Source organism: Oxyura jamaicensis, unplaced genomic scaffold, assembly GCF_011077185.1.
Source record: "Oxyura jamaicensis isolate SHBP4307 breed ruddy duck unplaced genomic scaffold, BPBGC_Ojam_1.0 oxyUn_random_OJ106568, whole genome shotgun sequence".
In the NCBI taxonomy this organism is placed as follows: domain Eukaryota; kingdom Metazoa; phylum Chordata; class Aves; order Anseriformes; family Anatidae; genus Oxyura; species Oxyura jamaicensis.
The window spans coordinates 1-5850 of record NW_023312329.1 but is presented as its reverse complement, the minus strand read 5'-3'; the positions used below and the strand labels follow the sequence as shown (position 1 = coordinate 5850).

The following is a 5850-nucleotide window of genomic DNA, read 5'->3' as shown; positions in this document are numbered from 1 at the left end:
CTTTCATTTTCTCTCTGCCTACAGGGAGGAGCTGCTGTGATTTAGCTGGTGAATTAAAAGCCTAGCGGCTGCTTTGAGCTGCAGAGGGACAGCTTCCAAAAGGGAGCAATCTAGCAGCAGCAAAAGCTTCTCATTGGAAGGCGTCAATAAGGTATTCAGGTCTCCTTCCCTGTGTGGGCAAGTCCTCAGAAAGCGGTCGGGTTGTGAGCACAAGCAGGCTGCCTCCGTAGGCCCCCTACATGTGCTCCCTTCCCCTGGACTCGTACCGGGTTGGGGCTGCTGGCCATCTCCTCCATGGTGTCTGCGGCGTACTTGCTGGAGTCGGCTAGCAGCGGGGCCTCCTTGCTCTTGAAGATGGTCGAATAGAAGATGATGAGCACCTCAACGATGTGAGCTTGGTGGGGGTAGTCAGCCAGCGAGGACAAGGAAGTGGTGGCATCATGGGCCTCGGGCGCATCAGTGTTGGCCCAAAGATGATGCCCAGGTTGCTCGAGGACATCTTGTTGTCCTGTTCCACCTCCATGATCCTGGGAGGAGGGAGAGGAGCTCGTGAGAGCGAGCCAGGCATGTCCTTCCTTTTCCTTCCCGTTCCCACCCTGGGGATAAAAGGGGGGTGCCTGGCCCTGGCCCGGCCCTTCTCACCTCCTTAGGTGCTGCAGGAGGTACTGGAGCGTGGCCATGTTCTCCCAGGGAAGCTCCTTCAGCAGCTCCTTCAGCTTCAGCACCACGGCCACCACCACCTTGTCCATGTCGGCTCCTCTGTCCACCAGCTCGCTCGCCCCCCCCCTTGTCGCTGCTGCCCTGCAGGCTCTCCTTGGCCAGGCCCATCAGCTCGGTGTACATGTGGAAGGGCACGATGGGCTCCGGCAGCTGCAACAATAGGGGGAGATGGGGCCTGAGAGCCTCTGCCTCCAGGTGCAGGATTTCTCTTTTTTCTTCCCCTCTCGAAAAGCCCTGGCTCTGGCTCGGGGAGGGCAGAGCAGTTTCCCCATAGATAAGAGGTTGTTAGAGAGGCCAGACTGAATTGTTCCCCGGGAGGAGAAGATGAGATGCAAGCAGCATAGCCTGCAGCACAGGCGGGGCTGTGGTTAGGTGGAACGTCTTGCCTTGCTTTGTACTCGGCACAAAGCACCCAAAGCAGCACGTTAACCAGTTGGTGGTTTTGAAGCACTGGTGATGTCTTCAGGGTGGCTTAAACAGGTGTCTGCCAGGGATGGATTGCCTTCGCTGCAGAGCAGCTTCCCTCCAGCTCAGCACCCTTCCAGAGCAACTTAAATGGATTTCTCCGCAATGTACTGAGAGATGGGATGATCACCCCAACTCAGTGAAGCCAGGCTTGGTTTTGGAGAGTCAGTTCCTCTGGGCACCTCACCTGCCTCAGGTAGAGCTTCAAGACGTTGCTTATATCATGCGGGGAGGCCTGGGACAGCTCCACCAGCTCCTGCCCATTCTCAAATGCCTGGCAAAGCTTCTCCACACGGGTCTTTACGCCGCCCACGCGGTAGATGCCCTGTCAAAGACAGAAAAGTGCAGCTGAAGTGAGGAGAGATGTTTCTCTTCAACTTGGCATGAAACAGTGAGCTCCTTGCTCCCATCCTGTGCTTTTGTAGTTGGAAATCCCTCTCAGGAGGTCTGGGAGAGCCTGTCCCAGCTCGGGCATTACTGGTGTTCCCCTTCCATATGAGAGGGAAGCACAAGAAGTGGGTTCCCATGGCAGAGTTTATAACGGGCCAGGTTTATAATGGGACTTTCTGGCCTCCTGCTGGCTGGTAACCTGGAACATCTGAGCCTTAAGTCTTCATACGAAGAGAGAAGTTCACTTCAAGCGGAGGCAGCTGAGCCAGCATAGCTGAAGGAGAGGGAAGAGGGGTGAGTCACCTCAGTTTTCAGTGCCTGCTTCTTAATCTCGGAAATGCACTTCTTGATGATGAAGGGGATGCCATCTGAGCTGCTCTGGGAAGTCTTTGTGAAGTCCTGCCCAAAGAGTTGCAGCTTTCCTTGGAGCTTCTTGTGCCTGCACTGGATGGCCAAGGTTTCCAGGCACTTCTTGTGGCAGGCCAGATAGCACTGGAAAACAGAGGGACATGCTCAGAGCTGGGACAGCGTCAGGGAGTGGAAAGGAGCTGCCGAGAGCCAGACGCAGCCACAGAATCACAGAATAGTCTAGGTTGGAAGAGACCTCCAAGATCACCAAGTCCAACCTCCTACCTAATGCTAACAAATCTTCCACTAAACCATATCCCTAAGCTCTACATCTAAACGTCTTTTAAAGACCTCCAGGGATGGTGACTCAACCACTTCCCTGGGCAGCCTATTCCAGTGACTAACAACCCGTTCAGTAAAGAAGTTCTTCCTAATATCCAACCTAAACCTCCCCTGGCGCAACTTTAGCCCATTCCCCCTCGTCCTGTCACCAGGCACGTGGAAGAACAGACCAACCCCCACCTTGCTACAGCCTCCTTTCAGGTACCTGTAGAGTGCAATAAGGTCACCCCTGAGCCTCCAGGCTAAACAGTCCCAGCTCCCTCAGCCGCTCCTCGTAAGACTTGTTCTCCAGACCCTTCACCAGCTTCGTAGCCCTTCTCTGGACTCGCTCAAGCACCTCCATGTCCTTGTAGCGAGGGGCCCAAAACTGAACGCAGTACTCGAGGTGCGGCCTCATCAGAGCTGAGTACAGGGGGACAATCACTTCCCTGGACCTGCTGGCCACGCTGTTTCTTATACAGGCCAGGATGCTGCTGGCCTTGTCCACCTGAGCACACTGCTGGCTCATATTCAGCCGACTGTCAACCACTACTCCCAGGTCCTTCTCTGCCAGGCAGCTTTCTAACCACTCATCTCCCAGCCTGTAGCTCTGTTTGGGGTCGTTGTGCCCCAGGTGCAGGACCCGGCACTTGGCCTTGTTGAACTTCATACCGTTGGCCTCGACCCATCGGTCCAGCCTATCCAGATCCTCCTGCAGAGCCTTCCTACCCTCGAGCAGATCGACACACGCACCTAACTTGGTGTCGTCTGCAAACTTACTGAGGGTGCACTTGATCCCCTCATCCAGATCACTGATGAAGATGTTAAAGAGGACTGGTCCCAGTACCGAGCCCTGGGGGACTCCACTAGTGACTGGCCTCCAACTGGATTTGACTCCATTCACCACAACTCTCTGGGCCCGGCCATCCAGCCAGCTCTTAACCCAACGAAGTGTGCGCCAGTCCAAGCCATGAGCAGCCAGTTTCCTGAGGAGAATGCTGTGGGGGACGGTGTCAAATGCCTTACTGAAGTCAAGGTAGACCACGTCCACAGCCTTTCCCTCGTCCACCCAGCGCGACACTTTGTCATAGAAGGAGATCAGGTTCGTCAAGCAGGACCTGCCCTTCATAAACCCATGCTGACTAGGCCTGATCGCCTGCTTGCCCTGCAACTGCTGCATGATGACACCCAAGATAATCTGCTCCATGAGCTTCCCTGGCACTGAGGTTAAACTAACCGGCCTATAGTTCCCTGGGTCTACCCTCCAGCCCTTCTTGTAGATGGGTGTCACGTTTGCTAGCCGCCAGTCAAGTGGGACCTCCCCCCATAGCCAGGGCTGCCGATAAATGATGAAAAGCGGCTTGGCCAGATCCTCTGCCAGTTCTCTCAGTACCCTCGGGTGGATCCCATCTGGCCCCATCGACTTGCGTACATCCAAATGCTGTAGCAGGTCGCCAACCATTTCCTCGTGGATTGTGGGGGCCACATTCTGCTCCCCATCCCCTTCCTCGAGCTCAGGGTACTGGGCGTCCAGAGAACAACTGGTTTTGCTGTTAAAGACTGAGGCAAAGAAGGCGTTAAGCACCTCAGCTTTTTCCTCATCTCTGGTTACTAAGTTTCCCTCTGCATCCAGTAAAGGGTGGAGATTCTCCTTAGTCCTCCTTTTGGTATTGATGTATTTATAAAAACATTTTTTGTTGTCTTTAACAGCAGTGGCCAGATTGAGTTCCAGATGAGCTTTGGCCTTTCTGATTTTGTCCCTGCACCACCTCACAGCATCCTTGTAGTCCCCAAGTGGCCTGCCCTCTTTTCCAAAGAGGCTCACACCACCCTCAGGAGCACACTCAGCAAGGCAAAGAAGAGATGGGAAGACGGAATATAGTCCAGCAGGTAACACAAGATGGCAAAAGAAAAGAAAAATAACTAGAAAAAAGCCCAGATCAAAATAGATCTGCTCATGCGTCCTTGTCCTTCAGGAAGTGGATCTTGCAAGGCTTCCCTCTCCAGTCTGTCCTGCTGGTGCCAGCCCGTGGAGTCCCCCTGAGCAGGAGGAAGGGCACAGGGAGCACAGGGGCTCTCCCGCCGCAGGCTCACCTGCCAGAAATGTGAGCCCCAGCCCTGTGTAGGATGCGGCCGGACTCCCACACGGTGTCTGCCTTGCCCTTCTGACTGCTTTGGTGCAGCCAAGGGGCTGCGGGTGACTGAAAACCGCGGTGGCGATGGGAGGATGCCCGGTCCTGCCGGCTGCTCTGCTCAGCTGGGTGCCCCACCACCTTGAACCTGCCACTGCGCTCCCGCTCACCTGTGTCACAGCTCTCCATGCCCATAGGCATGACGACTCCTCCAGAGATCCCGCTGCAGAGGCTCTCCATAGACTTGAGAAATTGGGAAAGAAAAGGAATTCATCATGTAAGAGGAAGGGGAGTAGTCAGAAGGGCAACGGATGGAGGGGAGGCAGCAACCCTAAGCTGCTGGAGCTGTTCTTTTGCTGCTTGAAGTCTGCAGCCTGCAGCCCTACAGGAAGGCCACGAGCTGCTGGGAATGTCCCTGGAGAAATATGGTGCTGCGTGCATACATGGGGGTGAGCTGGATCCTCCTGTCAGGGGCTGTGCTCCCCCAGCTGGGGCCAAGACCCGGGCACATCAAGACCCACGCACAGGGAGCAGTACCACCCACCTGCTTCTGGTCTCTGGGTGGGATGGAGACGACGCTGCTGCTGTCCACCTCCCCCATGAGGAACTCGGACACACTGTGAGAGGAGGAACACAACTGGGGTCAGCAATAGGAAGGACAAGCAGTGACCCCATTCGTGTCTGGGGACAGGTTGGACCAAGGCAGGGGGATGGGGCGATGCAGAGCCATGTGGCTGTGCAGGAGGTGGTGGTGTGGGGGTGTCTGCAGTGCCCCAGCCTTGCTGCCCGCTGCCTGCCCACCCCCGGCACCCACCATTTCACAGTACCACGTTCCGCAGGTTCTCCAGGGCATCCACGAAGCGTGCCACGTCCGTCAGCAGCTGGGAGATGTCCTCCACGTCGATGAAGGGGCCCTCCCTGCCCTCCAGGGGGCTGTAGGACGTGGGGGTCTTGTGGCCCTTGGGCATGGTCCAGGGGGCCCCTGGCAGAGAGGGGAAGCCGGTGTCACTGGCATGGCGGCTGAGGCTGGTGGGGCGCTTGAGGGTGTCCACGGCGCTGGGGCTGCTGCTGAGCTTGGAGCTGGCAGGGGGCAGATCCCCCAGGCTGGAGCCGGGCGCCTCCAGACAATCCTTGTCAGCCCTGGGGGAGGGACATGGCTGGGACCCCAGCTCGGGGAGGGACGGGTCAGCTCCCCCAGCCCCACCAGCACGGAGGGACAGGGTGCTGGCCGGGGGGCTGGTGCTGGCAGGGCTGGAGGGGCTGGGCTGCGAGAGTCCCTGGCACCACTGATGGGCCTTGGGGGGAGGGGGGGGACAAGCATCACAGGCAGCCCCAGAGCTCCCTGCAGGTTAACCGCCCGAGCTCCCTGCAGGTTAACTGCCTGGTACGGGTGTTCCACCAGCAACCATCGGCTCTGAAGCCAGCAGCCAGCTTGGGGGGGGGGGGGGGGGGGGGGGGGGGGGGGGGGGGGGGG

General features: G+C 57.4%; 1 pseudogene; it reads right to left on the bottom strand.

The window, feature by feature from the left end:
* Positions 1 to 266: 266 nt before the first annotated feature.
* On the bottom strand, positions 267 to 5516 carry LOC118160187 (annotated as a pseudogene).
* Positions 5517 to 5850: the final 334 nt, after the last annotated feature.